The 20,312-nt window shown below is 56.5% G+C and overlaps 1 long non-coding RNA gene across 1 annotated transcript; it reads right to left on the minus strand.

The window, feature by feature from the left end:
* Positions 1-2,148: 2,148 nt before the first annotated feature.
* LOC135316863 (uncharacterized) lies at positions 2,149-7,660 on the minus strand. The gene is made up of 3 exons (XR_010376080.1): positions 7,242-7,660; positions 7,090-7,164; positions 2,149-2,477 (listed from the first exon to the last, which is right to left on the minus strand). It is a non-coding gene; the product is annotated as an uncharacterized LOC135316863 (long non-coding RNA).
* Between the last annotated feature and the right edge of the window lie 12,652 nt (positions 7,661-20,312).

A 20,312-nucleotide genomic window follows, 5' to 3' on the forward strand; every position in this document is an offset into this window, starting at 1 on the left:
AGCATGTGCAGAGCATGGCTGCACAGCACAGCTAGCCTGCAGTGTGCTAGACAAGGGATGGGGAGATCCATGTGGCAAGCAGACCAGTAAAGCTGAGGAGGACACAGCTATGGGGTTTACCTGCCTAAGACAGAACCACCCAGAAGCCCCAGGAGCAGAGCCTGCCCATCCCCTCCACCTCTCCAAGCTCATGGGCTGTGCCTGGACCAGCTCTGGGTACACGGGAGCGAGCCGGTGGCTGTCGCCAGCCCTGCTCCCCTAACACGGCATGAGCCTCCCTGGGCCCCACCAGGTGATGGGGCGAGCCAAGAGCTGAGCCCCGCTGCTGCCTTTGAAGACTGCTCATGCCTTCCCCCATAAACCCAGCGCTGACAGCCTGTACCCCGCTGAGCCTGGGGCTGCTGGCCCAGGAGTTGCGCAACAGGCAGGGCTGAGCCCTGGCACCGGCTCTGCAGCCACCAGCCCAGGGGTGCCAGTCTGCACCCTGAGCAGCCCCTGCCTCTCCTCCTGCCCAGGGGTGCTGGGCAGCAGAGCCACAGCTGGCGTCTTGGAGCAGCCGGGCTGGGACAGCTTTGGGGACCTCCCCAAGAGCTTGCAGCCAGCCCGGTGCCCTGTGCCACGGGTGCTGGTGTCACGCTGCACCAGACGGGTGGCAGCACCATCCTGGCACGCTGCCTTAGTGGCTTGTTCCATGCCAGGAAACCGTGTTGCTTCAGAGCAAGTGGAGAGGAGCTAAAGTCCTTCCTCGCATGACCTTGGCACAGCTGGCTTTTCTCAGAGGTAATGAAAGGCATAGAGGCTGCATTGGGGGTCTCCCAGCACCAGTCCTGGCCCGGCCCCCAGTGATGAAGGAGGGGGGGGGCCAGCTGAGCACTGCTGCCAGGGAGATGGTGCCTGCTGGCCCAGAGAGGCAGAGCTAAACTCTCCAGGCAGAAAGCTTGCATTTTTTTTTTCTCTCTGCCTTGCTTTGCAAGCTGCATTTATGCCGTGCTTTGGTAAGAGGCATTTCAATCCCCCAGCATCTTTGGCTGGCCCCGGCTGCACATCCTGGGGGTACCTGGGAGGAGTGTATTCCTTCACAGGGTGGAGAAACCGTCCCCAGCTCCAAGCCCCCTCTGAGAAGCTGCCCTCCCGACACGAGTGTAGTGCGTGATGTGCTTGGCCCTGCAGAGGATGTGCCTGACGTGTCTGTCCTCTTGCAGGCTGCTGGTAAACTGAGTCAGCTGCCTCCTACCCAGGAGACCTTCTACCACGGATGGGGAAATGGAGGCAGGGTAGAGGTTATGACTCACTCCCATCTTCAGGTATTGCTGTGGAGGAGCCGGGACCCTGCACAGGGCTGCATTGGCCACAGGAGGAGGGGAGCTGCACTGGTGCTGCCATGCAGCAGAAAGGGCAGGCTGGCTGAGCGGGGACGGTGAAAGGAGCAGCCTGGAGCATGGGATGACTCAGCTCCGATGTGGTGGGGGTGAGGCTCAGGCTCTGCCAAACCCAGCCTTTCGCAATGTGTTTACTAGGCAGCTGGTGCAGCCCAACCTCCTCAGCACCGAACCTGCTCACCAGGCTCAGCCAGGCAGAGGAGGGACTGCGTCCCCACCCCAGCCTCGCTGGCTCATGGCGGGGAGCCGCGCGAGAAGCCTCCAGCGTGCTTCAGCACTGCTGCTGGTGCTCTGCCCCTGCCCAAGGGGAAAGTGAGGCAGTGTGCTGAGGTCGGAAGCGTGCTCCCAGGGCAGCCAAAAACTGCCAGGTACACCGAAACACAGACCCAGCCCACACCACCAACCCACAGGGACGTGGTGGCACATCAGGAGGCACATCCACATGATGCCATCCCAAGGAGAGAGATAGAATTTCCCCTGCTTTCCTTACGCTGTTTGCTAACTGCTGTCCCAGTCACCCGGCCACCTTCTGCCAGCTACCAGGTTACGTGTCCCAAATGGGCGGGACACAGAGAGTGAGGGGCAAGTCCCTTTTTATGGATGGTTTTAGAGCAAAATGTTCTGTCTTGAAAAATTTCCCCAGATGAACGCCAAAGGCAACAAATCCAAATGATGGTTTTTTTTTCATTTTAACTTCTTGTGGAGTTTGAGATGGGAAATGCTGGTCAGAAGCAGAAACACCAACATTTCATTCTGCAATGAGCTGGAGTGGAGGGTGTCAGGTGGTGGCCCATCTCCCTGCTTTCTTCTGTAGGTGACCTCGGCTTTGCTGCTGCAGCACAGCTGGGGATGAACACCTAACAGCAAGGGTCACCCGTGCTCCTGCAACTTGCTGCGGGAATGCCTGCTGTACAGTGGGCAGGAGCGTGTTGCACATGGGACCCCCAGAAAAGAAGCCCTGGAGACATCAGTGGAAATCTCACGTGCCTTCAACAGGTCCATGTTGATCCCTTCCACACTGGATACGGGGCACCGCAGAGTGATTCCATCATCTGCTGAACGCTGCTCACGCCTGGCCAGCTGGGACTCTTTGTCATGCTGTGCAAATGAACAGATGAACAGTTTTCGGCAGTTAACCTCAAAATGCAGTTCCCACTTAACCCAGTTGGGCTCTGGGCAAGGCTCAGCCCCCAGAGAAAACCACGTGTGGGCCCGTCTCCCGCCAGCCTCTTCGCTGGCTGGTTTCCATCACATGATTCTTGTCAGCTCCCAGTGCCAAGGGCTGGGAAGGGACCTGTGTCATTGCATTGTCCCTGGGATATTTATTGCTTGGTTACTGAACTAGGTTCAGGTTGGCAGGAGCTTGCATTACAGGCAGCAGGCAGAAACTGGTGTCCCCAGCCTGGCAGCAGCAGTGGCAGGGCAAGGTGGGCAGCTGGGTAATGCTCGCTGCTGCTGGAGTCTTGGCTCCTCTGGCATCGCAGGGCTGTGGGGATGGCTGGCAAGACGTGGCTGTGCAGTGCCATGGCTGGGCATTGCTCTTGATACCAGCTCCGGCTGCCTAGGGAGGGCTCAGCCACCCTCGCTCCTGCCAGGCACTCATCCCTCCCCACCAGTGCCCAAGGGTTCACCCCAGCTGCTCCGCTGCCCCAGCTCCAGAGCAGGAACATCAGAGAGGGCAGGGCCCACACATGAAAGAGAAATGTCTTCATCCACCCCATGCCAGGAATATCTGCCCGCAGGGCGTGTGCACGGTGGCTTTTACATCTGCTGCTTCTCAGGGAGGGGTCCCCAAATGCACATCCAGCCCAGCCCAACACCTCCTCCCCTCCCAGGGCCAGCCTTCAGCAGCTCTCCCCCAGCTCAGGCTGACTTGCAGCCCCACCACTGCAGCAGAACCTGGCAGGTTTCTGACCCCTGCAAGATATAAAACTGTTGCCCCATCCCTCGGGTCAGAGGGTGTCTGGGGAGGTGGCGGAGCCACCACATGGCACATCCAGGAGCCACCCATGTCTGTAAATCAGTAATGAAGCTGGCAGGTCTTTTGCTGCTCCTGTTTTCTCACTCATGTGACTCTCCCTGTCTGCAGCCTCTCCCCTCGATAACAGGCAGGGATGGGTGACAAGGTGACTATCGACAGCCACATGCCCCTGAGCTGACACTGCCCTGCCGTGCGGTGGCACTGGGTTGTGCGACAGCGGGCATATGGCAGCAGGATATGGGATGGGGTGGGCTCCTTTCTTATAGGGGACCATCCTCCATGCTCCCGGTGCTGAGTAGCAGCCGGCTGTGGCAGGGCATGCTGGGGCTGGAGCATCTGATGCACAGACCTGAGCCTCTTCTTCTTGCAGTCCTCATTTAGCGATGCCTCTCATTTGGTATCTGCTCTTCCCCAACCACTTCTCATCACGCTGTGAGTATGTGGCATGAACCCACCCACCCACCTTGGTGGTCTCTGGCAGATGGCAACCCCTGGCATACACCTGTCCCTCCAGCAAGCTTTAGGGAGTGAAATAAAGTTTTATTTCGATTATGGTATCCATAACAGCGAGGGATAAGAGCGGGCACCAAAAAAAAAAACACAAACCAGTTTCTATGGCAACCAGGAACAATCTCCAGTCCAGACCCTGGTGATACATCAGTTCCCTGACACGGGACAGCACGGTACGTTGGCCACAAAAAACATTTGAAAGGACCGATGAGGTACGAAGCAGAAGTTGCAAAGAGCAGGGTCCCTCAGCTGTGGAGCCCTGCCACCACTAGAACACCTTTCCTCCTCTCTGTACCGGCCCCCTTTGCATGTTCTCCTGTTATGCTCTGCAAAAAACAGAGCCAGGAGAAATTCCTGTAGTTTCACAGCTGGGGAGCAGGACAGGGACCTGCCCTCCCTCAGCCCTCTCTCAGTGCCAGGAGGGCTGGTGCCAAGCCTGCACCACCACCAGCTCTTTGCTGCAGATGAGTGCTCTTCACCTACGGTCTCACCCCAGCCTGGGAAAGCCTCTGCCTCATCCCACATCTCTGCAAGCTCCGATGGTGGGTGACGGAGCACCCACAGCGTAGGGGTGTTCCTGCATGGAGATCTCTCTGGGACATCCCAACAGCCCATGACTTCTGGGAGAAGACAGCACATGCAGCATCATCTCATTCCTACATAAGGCAACTCAGCATGGGGGTGGCACAGGGGACCACCACCCATCCCTGGAGACTCACCTGCTCTGAGGCAGCTGGTGCACTGTGTGACGCAAAGCCCTCCATGCCCACACACAGAGGAAACCTTGGAAGGGGTTACCAGAGAGGTTGTGGAGGCATCATCTGGGCATGGTCCTGGGCAACCTCCTCTAGCTGACCCTGCCCTGACCAGGCGTGTTGGACTAGGTGACCTCCAGAGGTGTCTTCCTTGATCTCCACTTTGGGAACCTTATGGCTTTCTGGAGGGGGACACCCGTGGGGAGGCATCCCCATACCTCCCCATGTCCAGAGCCCCAGAGCCCCATGAGGCCCATGTTCGGCTGGGGGAGGAGAATCATAGAATCATAGAATTATTAAGGTTGGAAAAGATCTCTAGGATCATCAAGTCCAACCCCCAACCCAACACCCCCAGGCCTCCTAAACCATGCCCTGAAGTGTCACGTCTACACGTTTTTTGAACAACCCCAGGGATAATGAGTCCACCACCTCTGGGCAGCCTGTGCCAGGGCCTGACCCCTCTTGCACTAAAGACATTTTCCCAATATCCAACCTAACCCTCCCCTGACGCAGCTTGAGGCCGTTCCCTCTCATCCTGTCCCTGGTGACTTGGGAGCAGAGACCAGCCCCCCCCTCAGTCCAGCCCCTCTCAGGCAGCTGCAGAGAGCGAGAAGGGCTCCCCTCAGCCCCCTCTTCTCCAGGCTAAACCCCCCCAGCCCCCTCAGCCGCCCCCCAGCACACTTGTGCTCCAGACCCTGCCCCAGCCCCGCTGCCCTTCTCTGGACACGCTCCAGCCCCTCCAGGCCCTGCTTGTCCCGAGGGGCCCAAACCTGAGCCCAGCATTCGAGGTGGGGCCTCCCCAGGGCCGAGCACAGGGGCCCCATCCCTGCCCGGCCCCTGCTGGCCACCCCAGTGCTGGCACAAGCCCGGGGGCTGGTGGCCGCCTTGGCTGCCTGGGCAGGTGTCCAGACACCCTCCAGGTACGTCACGGGCCGAACAGTTCAGTTTCAGCTATTCTGATGCCATTTTTCCCAGCGACAGGGGGTTCTGCTCCCCGAGTAACCCCTTATTAACAGTCACTTCTGATTGGCTCCAGGGCAGAACAAGGTGTCTCCCAGGGCGAATCAGAACACAGCGGCTGCCCCCACAGGTGCAGCAGTGAGAGGCAGAGTCTGATTGGCCATTTGGGCCTCTCCTGGGGGGACTATCAGTGAAAGCTTGGCTCTGATTGGCTGCTTGGCTCCATCCTGGGGGCTCATTGGTTTCCACGACTGGTTTCTGGCCGGCTGCTGCACCGCAGCCTGGGGCACCGCCGGGAGTGGTGGCTGTGCCCCAGCTCACAGCACGCCCAGGCCGTGGGCGGCTGGACGGCTCTGGTCCCTACTCCTTGCACGGCACCAGCCCCTGCCCGCTGCCCCAGTCCCCTGTGCCTGGCTGCTGGTGCACAGGGCAGGCTGCCCACGGGGCTGCGGGTCTCCTGTGGGGCCAGCTCCTGGGGAGAGGGCAGAGCCTTCCCTCGGCTCGCCCCATGGGTGCACGCTCTGTCGGAGACAAGCCCGGGCATGCGTACCCCCAATGCGGGAGGTGGTGTCACACCTTTAGGATGCTGAGGATGCCCCTGCTTCCCTCCTGAGGGTCACCATCTGCTGGAAATGGCTGTCGAGGGCTCAGGCCAGGTTTTAAATATCAGTCTCTGTCTTTCCTTTTCTGCTTTCTGTGATCTCAGCAAGCCCCAGAGCCTGAGAAAACAAAGCTGTATGGGTGGAAAATTATCCCTGGCTGCAATCCTGAGAGTTTTAAACAATATCTCTGATTCCTTAGGAGAATAGTGGAAGGGAGAGGCTCCATCTGTGCAGCAGAGCATGGAGCAGGTCGTAAAGCACATGGGTAGCCAGGGTCACTGGGCAAAGCCAGGGGAAATGGGCATGAGACATCACTTGTGTTCCTTCCCTCCTTGCTGTTGAAGTTCCCTTTGTGGCGCTGGGTCAATTAGCATAGCACATGAAACAGAAAGGTCCTTTCCTGCTCCATCATAACCACACAGGGGGTTTTCTGAGAAGCTCTGTCTGTCTTTGGCATTATCAGACATGTACTGACTTAACTGGCAATCATTTGTCACCATAAGGTCTTTCTGTAGCTTTTAATGCACCGGCTCCAGAAGGGATCCCCGTGAGACTCAGCTGGTGACCTCAAGCTTTAGAGATCATTTCATTGCCAGAATCTGACTCTTCCCCATAACACACTGCTAAACCACATGCCGTGGATCCCCCGCTAGTCAGCAGCACCACCACTGAGTTCCCCAAGCTCTGTGTGAAGACATTTCTCCAGGTGAAGGTCCTGGCATTTTTTTCTCTCCATTCATATAAACAATTGTGTTCTGAAATTTTCTTCTACTGGCATCCCCATTTGAGGGATCTCATCTAACTTCTTCACTGTGAAGAAAGAGTCCAGCCTGGGAAGCCCCCGGGTGCTTCTGCAGGGAACAACAATTGACAGATTCATCTCACTTCTCTTTACAGCTTACCTTCCGTGAGTGCTCCTGTTGTACTCCATCGTTTGTTGACTCCAGCCTCTTTGGCAGGCAACCATCTTCTGTGTACTTTAAAAAAAAAAAAAGTTTGAAAGTTAGTTGTTATGCCTTTAGAAAGTTGTTCCTCAAAAAAGAATTTGGCTCACCTTACTGTGGTTTTACATTTCACTTGCCCAGGTTTACACTCTTTGCTGTTTGCCTTGTTTGGACACGGCTATAGCTTATTCAAAGATATCACTTTACTTCCAACAGGCTCCCATACTTGCTTTTTAAAAGAATTTGCTATAATACTGCTTGAATCTCTTTGGACAGCCACTGTACATTTAGTCGGTGCCTCCAGCATCGTATTTACATAGTTTCCAACATTTTACTCTTTTGGTTGTTACTTTTAGTTTCTCAATTTCCTCATTTTCTTAGTTTCTTCATTTTAATAGTGTCCTTCTTTTTGCACTATTTTGCACTATTGCTGCAGGTTTTATGCTGCAGGTTTTCCTGTCCAAGACATTGTTATGGTCATCAGAATAAAATTTTGGACTAGGTTTGTTGTCCTGCTTGTGGAGCCATGTAACAGATATACTAAGACTGGGATGGAGAAAGTGTGGGTGGGAATGGCTGGGTGTGAAAGCACCAGAAGACCACCCTAAAGAGGAAATTATGAGAATGGCCTGCACTGATAACCAGGGGCACAATCAACATCAGGCAGATGCTGAGGAATCTGCGTTTGCATCAGCCCAAATGGCTGCACTTCGATAAGGCCTGGGTGCAGATGACTCACCACCAGACTTGTGCTTTGATAGCAGGAGGATGGCAACAAGATGCAAGCACATCCCTTACATCTTCCTCCTCCCCAACACCATGATGGCACCTGTAAAGACACCCACAACAAGGAAGCCCAGACAAAGGGCAACAATCCTGCCTGAGGGTGACATAAGCAAGGATCAGAGGCTAAAGATGCTGCTGTGAAAATGGTTGATTCCTAAACAGTACTGAAGACCCGTTCTCACCAGTTTGCTGTAGCCAATTAAGAGGAATCCATGAGATACAGTGAAGACCCATCTGCTAGCACCCCTCATCCTCGGTGCCGCACAACGGTAACCTGGTCAGAGCCCTGTGTGGGTGAGTGTGGGGATGAGTGAAATTGGAAAAGCGGCAATGTGAGAGACTGAGTCAATCTGGTTTAAAATAAAAATCCCCTTCCCCAAGGAATCTAATTACATGAACACCATACGGTGTGCCTGGCCCTGGGGCCAGGTACTGCTGAAGTGGAAGCATGGTCCCCAGTCCGCACCCTGCCAGCATGGCCTCGGAGGGCTTTCCTAGGGCTGGTGCACACCCAGGTTGTGGGGGGCTGAGATGCCAGTGGAACCTCTGCGTATCCATTCTCTGCAAGACCGGCTGGTGACTGGCTGGGTGTATTCCTGGAACTGAGAGGCGTTTGCCCAGCACGCTTGCTTGGGGGCTGAGGAGGTGAAGATGTGCTGTCCAGGCTGACGATGCTGCTTCCAGCAGCTGCTAGGGAGCACGCTCTTGGAGGGTAAGGTTGGATCCCACAAAGGCAGCGCCCTTATGAAGTCCTGGAGAGTTGCAAAGAGCCACCACAGTGGCTGCCAGCTGGAAATTATGCCACAGAAAGCAATGGCTGGTGCTGTGCAGTGCCCAAACCTGCCCAGACACATGGCGGTCCGTGGAGAGGGGGTCTCCTGAGGGCAGCACAGCCACCGCTGCCGTGGTTCCTCCCTGGCAGGCAGTATTAATTCTGCATCCTAGAGCCCAGGAGTGCTCTCCTTATTCTGTATCCAATACTGCAAGAAGATAATGCTTGAGAGAGGATCCGTGCTGCCGAACACCCCAACTCTGCTGAAACCCAGCGCATCTGTGGCTGGGCAGCCTCACCCAGGAGAATATCCCTGCTGTCATCCCCAGTGCAGGGAGCTGTGGGTGGTAGGAAAGGGGTTGCACAATGTGTACCACTCTAGCAGAGGTGGTGTGTGTGTCCAAAGCAAGGTGCAGGTGTGGGCGTGAGGGCTTGTGGCCATGACACCCTGCAGGGGGAAGAGATCACCCACAAGCTCAGGGATGTCCTTCCCCTCCCGCCCCATACCCACTGCATTCCTGCAAGCTGACTCAGGGGTTTGCGATACCACCTATGCCTGCCCAGCAGTCGGGGAGGCCTCAGCTCCTCCTCCTGGCACAGCAGGCTGGCAGGACTCTGCCACCCAAGGTCAGAAAGGGGTTTGGGTTTGGGGAAAGTGGGAGGGAGAAGAGTGGGCTCAGGCTTGCAGTGACAGCAGATGCATCGTACAGGGCTTATTGCTCCTCTGGGAGGAGAAGGTTCCCCCTCCGTGCCTGGGCACTGCTCTTCCCACTCACAGCTCCCCCAGGGTTTATCTGCCACCAGGCTGCTGCTGCACTGACCCTCTGGGTGTTGTGCCGCTGTGCTGACCTGGGGCTGGCTGGGCACATGGCTGTTGAGGCCCCGTACCCCTGCAGCATGATCCCATCTAGGTGTCCAAGGCTCAGCATCCCTCCAGAGCAGGCTCCAAGGAAACCGCAGAAACACCGGGTGGCTGGCACCCAGCAGTTAATGCTCCCTGTCACTTTTCAGTCATGGAGTGGGAAAAGACCAGTGGGTGTAGAAGGGTCCACCCATCCATACTCCAGGTTGAGGTCAGAAGACTTCAGCATCCTCAAATAAAGGACAGGAAGAAAAGTGAGAAAATATTGATAGGGAAAAGAGAAAAGTCATTTCAGGAAATAGAGATCCATTTTGACAAAAAGAGATGCCGAGAGGTAAGTTCAGGTTAGGGATCAAAGGCGTCTCTGCTGGTGGCAGAGGAGATGAGATGCGCAGAGAAAGGCATCATAGACTGAAATCCATGTTGGAGACTGGAAATAGCAGATCTGTCCCCAGCTGCCAGGAACCATTTGGGACTGAAACACTGCCTCGAAGCAGGAATTATCTCCAATGAACTACTGGCCTCCCAACCAGGGCCACAGCACTGACCAAACCGGGCTGGTGGAAACTGGAGCAGAAACTCAGGAGAAGCAACGACTTACTTCCAAGCATGTAACAAAACTCAGTGCCAGACCTTGGTGACAGGGGATTTCTATTTTAAACAAAACTGTCTCAGTCTCTCACACTTCTTGCAGGTCTTTCTCACCCTCACAGCCGCCGCCACCCTGATATGTTTGCACAAGGGGTATGGCCAAGTCTTCAGGCTGAGACACAGAGGATGGGGGTGCCAAGTCAAGTCCTCTCTGCCTGGGATCCTGTCGAGCAGCAGTGACAAACTAGTTTTGGGGCAGGTTTTGGACAGGCATCAACAGTTATTATGGCAGGATGTTTCACCTCCAAACCTTGCTCACTTTACCCTCCATGAGACTCAGGCAGACCTGCTGCTTTTTGTCTGTCTGTCCTCATTTTGGGTGTCTTCTTTGGCTGCTGTCTGTTGAAGTGTTGGGATAGGAGGAAGACACAGGGTATCTGCTGATATCATCCTCCTGTTACAAGAGCACAGGCCTCCTGGGCTCAGTGTGAACATGGCATTTCTCAGTGTTTGTCAATGTGCCACTGGTTATTGATACAGGCCATTCACATAATCCCGGGTGTTTTTTTTCAGATTCTTTCACATTGGGGTGTTTTCATCCATGCTTCAGCCAGTTTTACCATTTTGGTTACAGCCTACACTATGCTCCTGCCAAGGTCCTTGCTTTGTGCTCAGCAGCCCTGTGTTCAACCTGGGATCCACTGAAACCCATCTGAGTAGTCTTGCTATTTGATAAAGGAGCATTTGCGTTTCTGCAAGGCTAAAGAAGGCCGGTCTGCACAAAAAGTGGCACATCTAAGAGGGCTAGATTTAGTCCAGGGGTTCGTTGGGTGCCCAGCAAATTGGCAAAAAAAACTTCAAGTGAGGTTTGGTAGTTTCAGTTGGAGAAGATAGGAGCTGGTTTGACCAGGTGGGATTTTAAGACCTTTTTCAGTGCAATTCTACATTAAAATGTACTTTGAACAATATCCCTCCTTACTTCTTTTGGAAAATACCCTATTAAAACCTTCCAGCTGCTTTCCGTAATACCTTGTTTCTAAATCCAGCACACTTGGTGCAATCTGCTGCTGCCCCGTCCCAGTGAAGGCAGAGCCCCGTATGCCCCATGTAAAGGGAAAGGACATCCTCACATGCAGCTTTTCGCACAGGTGTCTCACCAGTTGATGCCACTCTCAGCTGGCAGGAGTGTCCTTGCACCGCCTGGCAGCGTTACCACCCTCCTGGCAGCCTGCCCTCCACCAGCCCCGGTGCCTGGCACGGCACTAGCTCAAATACCTGCCTGCAGCAGCTTATCTGCCAGCCTGCAGCGAGTGCTGGGAGCAGGGAGATGGCCCTAGATATTCCCACATTTCATGGGTTTTCTATGCCCACAGCCATGAGCTTGCAGGAGCCCAAGAACGCAGGGCAGGTACACCCTGGCTGTGACCCACCGTCTCCGCTTCCCTCTCCCTTCTTTAGGGTCTCACTCAGGACCCTGCAGATAAAGTGATGTCAGGTCCTGAGGTGCTGGAAATCCTCTGGTGCTTTGCCACATATGATGTTTATGGGGTATCACCTTTTGCATCTCTCTCTCTCTTCCTCTGCTTTTGCTGTCTGCTGGCAGCCCCAGGATTGCTCCCATACAATGAGATCAGAGAAAATGTTTTATTTTCCGAGTGTTCCAGCAAGGAGGGAGAGACCTGCCAGGCCAGGTAGGACCTTGTCCTGCCCCGCTGTGCTCGTCTGCAAGGTCGTGATTAGGACTACAGAATTAAGACACCCATGTAGGGCCAAGGGGACATCTGCCCAAAGTGCGAAGAGTCCTCAGGAGCGCGCTGAGATTGTGGCCAGTCCTGGACCTCTGCTTTTCATCATGTAGTTCAGCCTTTCACCTCTCCTTGCTGGGGTAATTGCAGCCAGGTAGCTGGTGACACAAAACACCAACATCCTCCTCCTGTGGACCATGATGTGTAACTGCTCTGCAGTTTGGAGATGGAGATGTCAGGTGTTTTAGCGAAAAGAAACAGCACCTCTACTTTTGGGCCAATGGGCCTAAAGCTGCCCAGCACCAGTGACCGGGATCCCCACGGGAGACATGCCTGCGGCATACTGCCCTTCAGCCTGAACTTGCCCTCTCTGCCTGTACAGCGCCTAGCGGGAACCACCCGCTCTGTAAGTGCTCCCCAGCAGACAGGAGAAGTCAAAGCACGTCCCAGGGATTCTCTCCCCCTTGTCCCGATGTGCTTGCAGCATGCCACTGCTACATTTGGTGTACGCCCAGTCTGGGGGCTCCAGGATCCCATGGCCTGGAGCTGTGGCCTTGAGGAGCCCAGCTCCGCGCTGCTCACAAGGATGTAGGGTCAGGCCTGGCTCTGTTCCCAGGTGGTGCATCTGCCTCGGTGGAGCAGGCAGGGAAGCTCCCAGCATGAAGACCAGGACATGGCAGGCAGCAGGCTGTGCCCATGACCACGCTGTCAGGGAGAGGGACAGAGGGGCGAGCAGTCTGCCTCAGGCACAAGCCCCATACCCCCCCAATAGTTCAATAGCTTCTCCCAGGAGACAGCAGCCCAAATCCTGGCAGACTTGTGCCAAAATTCCCCAGGAAGCAGCTGGTAGGTGAAGGGATAAAAACACTGAACACACTGGCTTTCAGGGGATTTAACTGAAGGACTTTTTGGTTGGACTCAGTGATCTGAAAGGTCTTTTCCAACCTGATTCTATGATCTGCCAGCTAAGCGGTGCCTTACCAGCTCATCAGCAGTTGCCCAAAGCTGTGAGTAGCAAAAAGATATCCCCCACCTACAGTCATGAGTGCCAATGGCACCAGGCTGCAATTACTGCTGCATCACCACCTCCTCAGCGCTCGTGAGCCAGCTGGCCTCACATCGCTTGTCGAGCTGCCACACCTGGGAGATACCAGCAAGATACGACTGTGTCACCTGGTGACTCAGGGCCACTGGCTTCAGTGTGGAGCTGGAGCTACTGACCTGAATCCAAGGGAGAACAGCTTGCAAGATGCTGGCTCCTGCCTTACTGCAGCATTGAGAAGCTCCAGCCTTTTGTGGGCTGCTGGCTGGCGGCCGTGTGGGTCAGCATCTCAGTGCTGAGCAACTCACCGCATGGGACTGAGTCACAAGGAGAGCGGGGAAAACTGCACAGGGAGCCTGGGGTTTTCTCCATCACTGGGGAAAGGACAACCTCTCCCTCTTGCTGGCCAGCTGCCACAGCTGTGGCTGACACCTCTGACCTACAGGCAGCAGGGCTTGGAGCCTCGGATGGACGGTGCCAGCAGCCCCAGGAATCCTACTTGCACCTCTGTGCTCGTGGATGGCCTTGCTGATGCTGCAGGTGTTGGGGTAGAGCAGCTATGACATCGCTGGAGCCCGTCACACCCAGCGTGGCTGTAACATGGGCATCCGAAGCTGCAGGGATAACAGGCTTGGTAGGGAGGCTTTTCCCTCCCTGTGTCATCCATCATCCTCCAAGCATCCCAGGCAGTACCACAGCCCTGGAAAACAGAACTTGTATGGCAAAGGCTTAGGACATTCCCTTCCTGTGCTCTGCCCTCTCCTGAGCCTGGTCTGTAGAAACCTTCAGAGTGTGTGGTACTGTCTGTGTGCATCTCTGGGATCTCCAGAGGGGTCCTGCCCGCCCCGTCATCAGGCCAGGCCTGGCCACACAACATCAACACAATCCCAGCACCGCAGTGCCCAGCACTCTGCAGTGGGCACCAGCGCCAACCCCGCACGGCAGGGCACAGACAGACGCCTGCCTCTGCCAATGAGTTCCTACCTCCCGCGACCCTGGGCACAATGTTCTCCTCAACTTCCTTGGCCACGGCAACGAGAGTTGAGACCAGCCATGAGGCACCCCTGGTCCTTGGGGTCTTGGTGTGGCCCTGGCCATATGTGGCTCCAGCAAAGGCTCCTTTGGCTCCAGACGGTGGGTCTGTCAGGAGGGGGGGGGTCCGTCTGGCAGGGCATGGGCATAGCCCACCCAGATGTATGGACAGGCTGTGGGGACACAGCCACGCCCCACGACCAGTCTGCTGTGATGGTGGCCTAGGTGGGGGCAGCGCAGAGAGCCCCCAGCCCTGCTGGGGTTTGGAGAAGGGAGGGCAGTTGCAGGGGGCTTGGGCACAGGGTCCTCAGCCCTCATTTGCATGTGCACAGAGCGGGGAATTTCCCCATTTTTTTCCATCCACAAGCAGCCGAACTTTCTGTGCAGTGACCTTCGTCCCCACCCAGGGTGGGGCACCCACGGCAGCTGCCAAATGTGACAGCAGTGCCCTTCTCCCCACTGGCCGGCTGGGGACCAGTCCCTCTGTGGGGGGGGACAGCAGCACAGCTGTGGGGCAGCTGGGGAGGCAGAGACGAGGGGTCTGGGCTCTGCACCCAGCACACATGCATTGCTGGCTCGGTGCACCACAAGCAGGCAAACCACCCCTGCCAGCCCCCCCAGCACGTCCCCAGGGAGGGCAGGGCCCCCCAGTCCTGAGCCATCCCCGGGCATCGGTGGGGTCGGTGCCCAGGCGGTCGCTGCTGCCTACCCACAGCCCCAGTCGCTGACACCGCGTCCCGCAGGAAGGGGCGAGTGGTGACAGAGGCTCTGAGGTGTCTGATGGCAGATGTCACACGGATGGACAGCTCTGGGGGTGCTCAGCACCTCACAGCATCAGGCCCCGGCTGCCGTGGCAGGTGCTGCCTGCGGATGCAGAAAGGGCAGCACCTGGTCAGGGCGGTGAGGGCAAGCTGCCGCGTTGGAAGGCAAGCTGGGGCAGGGACCAGGAAAGGCCACTCAGATCAAGTCTGGGTGTGGGGTGGGGCGGGGGGGTCTCTGAACGGCACCCCTGCAGTGTGCGAACCTGTGGCCATCCCCCCCGCAGGAGTTCACAGCCCTGCCAGGCTGTCTAGAGGAGGCAGCCCCTGTGGGCAGGGCTGCCTGTGTGTGAGGTCCCCCTGGGTGCACCACAGCCTCTCACAAAACTCCCAGCCCATCTGTGCCCAGTGCTGGGCACAGACCCCCCTCCTGCAGGGTTGTGATGCTGGACCACCCTGCTGCCAGCCTTGAAGCCCAGCAGCCCTCAGAGGGTCCATTGCCCCTGCCCAGGGGCGCCTATCATCCTGAAGAGTGCACCCGAGCACAGACCGCCTGTGCCAGCTCCTCCTCGCTGCTCTCCAAGGAGAGACAAACCACAATATTCCCGGGAAGCGCAAATCACCCTGACTTTTGCTCCAAGACCTTGAATGGTTGAGGCGGAGCATGGCCGGAGGCCAGCGCTGTGCCTCACTCAGGACTGCTAGGCATCTGTCCTTCTGCAGGCAGGTTATTTTCCACCGGTGTTTCCCCAGCACTCATGTTTTGGCAGGCAGGTGGGTTGCAGTCGCAGGTCACCCAATCTGCCTCTCCCTCTGCCGACACAAGTAGGGATGGCAGCTCCGACCCAAGTCACCCAGCACAGGCTCTCTGTCCTCAAAGCTCCCCCAAACTGTTATCCTGCTCATATGGAGCCCCAGCTGTGCTCTACACCCAGCTGGGTTTTAATCTGCACAGCCACCCGAGGAGTTGAGGTTCACTGAGAACCATCAGGGACGTGAAGCACCCTGAAAATTATACTAGGAAACGGGGGGTGAGAAGCATGTAACCCTGCAGCATGGTGGTTTTCATCAGTGCTCCTGCTGATGTCCCCCAGGACTTAGAGGGGATGCTGCAATAGTCCCCATGCAACTGTCACCCCAAATACAAGCTCTGCACAGCTCTGAAGCCCCCAGCCGCAGTGTGTGACAGCCAGAGCAGGGGGGCACAGCAGAGAGGGAGCGTGAGGTTCACCTCAAAGCAGGGAAAAACAGGGGAGTCGTTACTGGAGGGGCAGAATTGAGGGGCTCAATTCATCCAGAGGGACTGAACTGAGGTGAATGGACAAACCAAATACCTCAGCTCCAAAAAACAAGGCAGCTGATTTGAAGACGGTTTATTTTCTACATTAAACTTAGGAGTGTTTTTGCTCTGAGTCGCATTTTTGCATTTGTGAGTTCTTGTGCGCTTATGGGGAACTTGGGGGTGAATCACCAAGTGGGCTCCGACAAAGGGACTGAGCTCGGGGCCTCTCCAAATGGTCTCTCACTGCTTCCAGACCATCACTCATTTTATTCCATGGGAAAACACTGCTTTGCCCTAAGCTGAACTTGCCTTGGGTTCTCAGTTCCTCCCCCGAGCACAACGTGACCGCCCCATTGCAAACAGAAATGCAGCCCATGCTCACATGAGCTGATAACGCTTTCCCCGGCAGACACGGCTGTGTCCGGCACTGCAGTGCTGACCCACGGAGACCCCAGACGTCCCCGCGGCGGCCCCTGTGAGGAAGCCCTGGGAACTCGCTTCCTGCTGTGGCTCAAGGAAAATCCCACCGTCATTTTGGTTTCCCCGCTGCAAAATGGGGTTGAGTGTTCACGTCGTGCTTTAAGCTAGTGACTACTGGGAAAGCTGCCCGTGGGGAACGGAGCCAGAGTCCCACAGGAGGCCGGGAAGGCCATGGGCTGTGGGTTTGCTCCAGCAGTGCCAGCTGCATCGAGCTCTGCGCAGCGTGGCCATGGTTGGATGGGAGAGGCTTTTCACTGGGAGGAGGAGTGGGAGCAGGGGAGGGGGAGCCGCAGGCTCCAAAGCCTTTCATGGCTCCTGTGTACAGCTGGCTGGCACCATGGTGTGCTGGGAACAGCTGCTCAAACATCGCAGGCTGCTTCACCCCAACAACCCCCGACTTCTGGGCTGAACTGTTGCATACCATCCCTGCAGGAGACAGCAGCTTGCAGCATCAAAAAGCACTGAGTGAGGCAGCACCCCAGGAGTTAATTCTGAGACACAGGAGCTGGGCTGGGCACAGGTGCTGGGCTGATCTCCGCCACCGGACAGGACGGGGGAAGAAACAGTCACTGGGGAGTTTCCTCATCCTGTCCCAGGGCATAAAAATCACACAGGAGCACCTCCATTCAGGACAAGGGGTCAGAGCCGTGGTGGGGAGCCCCTTGCCCGTGTCCGCCTCCAGCAGCCCTGCCTTCAGAGCAGGCGCTGCCTGAGCACCGGCTTTGCCTGCACCAGCAGTCCGTGTTTACCACGTCCCCTCCCTGCCCTCTCCCACCTTTCGAAGGCACCACGCAGATCGCTTGAACAGCACAGGGCAAACAGGCGTGTACCAGCCCTGTTACTGCTTTGCTCCCGGGCAGCCTCGACTGTTTGGTGGAAACAAGAAGGAGCCATTTTCCTTCTCTCATGGGGTGTCTGGGCGTTGTCAGCCCCAAGCCCCTCTAGCAACACGGACATACGAGGTGCCACAGGGTGAGGGGCAGCTCTCCCTGCCATATCTGCAAGGCAGCCAGGGCAGATCCACTTCTGCTGTGTGCCATCAGAGGTGGCTTGAGGTAGCCCTGAGGAGCTCATCAAAGCTCGCCAGAAGGCAGGCTGAAGCCTCAGGGGGTTTGTGGCATTTATATTGATTTAAGAAAAAGAGAGTTTTCGTCAATGGAGAAAAATCAGGAGTAAAATCGAGTCTGAGCATGCTGGCTTTTTGGTCACTTCAGGCTGTTTGTAGTCACAGGGGGCTCTTGCCCACTTCCAGGGCTCTGGAAGAGCTGAGCTATGCTGGGTCTAAACTCACTGTTGGAGTCTGATGAGGGACGTGCTTCTGCCAAGAGCAGGGGCTGAGGGGGATGGTTTGGCATCTCCAAGCACCCTTGGTGAGGATGACGGTGAGGATGCTCTGTAACACAACAGCTCAGCAGAGCAGTGCACAGACCTGCCGAGCTGGAGGTGCAGAGCAGCAGGAGCGGGGCCATGTGGAGAGGAGTGGAGTTGCTGGAGGTCATGGACCTTGGCCTCAGGGCCAAGGTGCTGGGGCTGTCAGGGCAGCTTGTCCCTCCCACCCTGCCTGTAAACTCAGCTCAGCATCACCATGCTGTCATCTCCTAGCAAAAATGCCCCTCATCCCACACCGAGTGTCCCGTGTCCCCTCAGATGACCACCCACCCAACTGTCCATCTCAGCACATGGCACTATGCTATCTTATTGCTGCCCAGACTTTCAAGCTTCCTCCCTCTCAGCCATGCCCCTGTGCGTGGATCAGAATAAATTGCATGGGGCAATTCTCCTTCTCCCCAGCAATCACAAGGCTGGGGAACGGTGTCATATTTGACACGGGTCTGGTCACAGCTCACCCCGCTGGGCTGCTTCATGGGGGTGATGCTGGAGCATGAGCAGGACACTGGGTTTCCTGCAGAGGCAAGAAGGCAGTCAGAGAGACTCATCGACTGACATGGGGGGTCCCAGCTGGCACAGGCGCTGCCCACTCACGCATCAGCTGGTGCTGGTACCGCCGCTATCCCCTCCAGCCAGGGAGAGACAATCCAGCAATGGAATCAGACACGTCCCTCCATGTGCCCCCTGAACCATCCCCAGCATCCAGAGAGCTGGGGTGGGTACATGGACATGGTAGTAGGAGGTGAAGCAGTTGCTGGGTGGCTTCATAACTGCTCTTGGCTGCAACAAAGCTGTCTTGCTCCAAAGGCTTAAAAAAGCCCCAAAATGGGGAAGGCATTTGGTGTGGTGCAATGCAGGCTCAGAAATGCTTCTGGCTTTTGGCCCTTTTCTATCAGATGATTTTGAACTTGTTACTGAGGGGGCTGTCCCTGGGGGAGGGGCACTCTTCCCCAGGGTGGGGAGATGCAGGTCTTAGGTGAGGTGTGATTCTTATGCAGACTTGTCCAAAACTTGGGGAGTTGAATGAAATATCTGGAAGAGGGGACTTTGGAAGAAACCTCTCCTGGGTGACAGTGGAAAGCTTTGACTCTGATAAAGTACCTCCAAGGAGACGTCTGCAAAACCCAGACACACTCATCTCCCGAGAAACAGTCTCGACCCGTCTGTGAATCTGGGCTGGAGAAGATGAATGTGCGGTTCCCAAATAGTCTCTGGGGCTGTTTTCTGGCCCCCAGTCTGGGGACAGCCAGGGACCCACGCTGCCTGGGAGCTCCTGGATGGAGAGAGGGAAGGAAGAGCAGCATCTCGGAGAGGCTGCTTGGGCAGCAGTTCCCTGGGTGAGAGAGCCTGCCCGAGGTCATTCCCATGCCACCAAAGTGTCACCTTGCCCCAGTGAACTCTGCTGGTGTCTCCAGGCAGCTCCATGACACACCCATCCATTGTGCAACGGCCATAAAATGAAACTAAAAATAGCTCCCTCTTTTCACAGGAAAACACCTGGCTGCCTTGTGCGGGCCGGGAGGGTGCCGGCTGCCAGCACCCTGCCGGGGGCTGTGTCCCTCCCGGCAGGTGAGGAGCGTGCTGAGAGCTCCCTCCTCCGAGCTGATGGGGGCACTGAGGAGAGACTGCATCCTCCCTCCCTGCGCTCCTGCCCCAAGCCCTGCCTTGCCTCCGCTTGCCCCTTGCTCAGCTCCATCACCAGGCAGCGCGGTTTTCCTCTGAGCCTCGCCGAAGTGCAATGGCATCGGTCCCTGAGCCTCCGGTGGGGACTGATGCCACCAAATGTCCCACGTGGCCTTTGCAGAGGGAGCTGGGACTGGCACTGGGGGTTCACTGGGGCGCAAGTTCGTGTTATCTGTCTTTCAGTTAACCAGGCTTAATTAAAATGCTGACAGTGCTTGGCTGGCCAGGTTGCCCATGCTCTGCTGGCATCCGCACGTCTGAGCACAGCACTGTGCCCCCATGCAAAATGGGCATAGTTCAGCTCGTTCTGGGGTTTCTTCTCCACTAAGGAGAACACTTGGCTCATTTTAGGTATGGGATGGTGGGCCAAGGCCGGAGCAGTCACGAACCCTGGGGTGGGTCCCCTGTTCACATATTCCCTTATGTTCTTGGAGCCAGAGCACCCGAAGCAATTGGCAGCCCACAGCAGTCCTGTGTGATCCTCACGCTGTCACCGAGCTCAGGCTGAGGCAGTCTTCCTTTGCAGTGGTAGGATCCACTAGCATCGGGCCAGCAATCACCTCAAGGCGCCTGTCCCTCTGCCCCCAGGCAAGACCTCAGGCATCGCCACTGTCTGCTCCTGTAGAACCCAGCAAGAGCTGAAATCCTCCTTCCCCTTTCACAGAATCACAGAACAGAATGCCCTGACCTGGAAGGGACCCACAAGGATCGCTGAGTCCAACTCCTGACCTTGCACAGGACAACCCCAAATTCACACTG

Source organism: Phalacrocorax carbo, chromosome 23 (assembly GCF_963921805.1).
Source record: "Phalacrocorax carbo chromosome 23, bPhaCar2.1, whole genome shotgun sequence".
Lineage (NCBI taxonomy): Eukaryota > Metazoa > Chordata > Aves > Suliformes > Phalacrocoracidae > Phalacrocorax > Phalacrocorax carbo.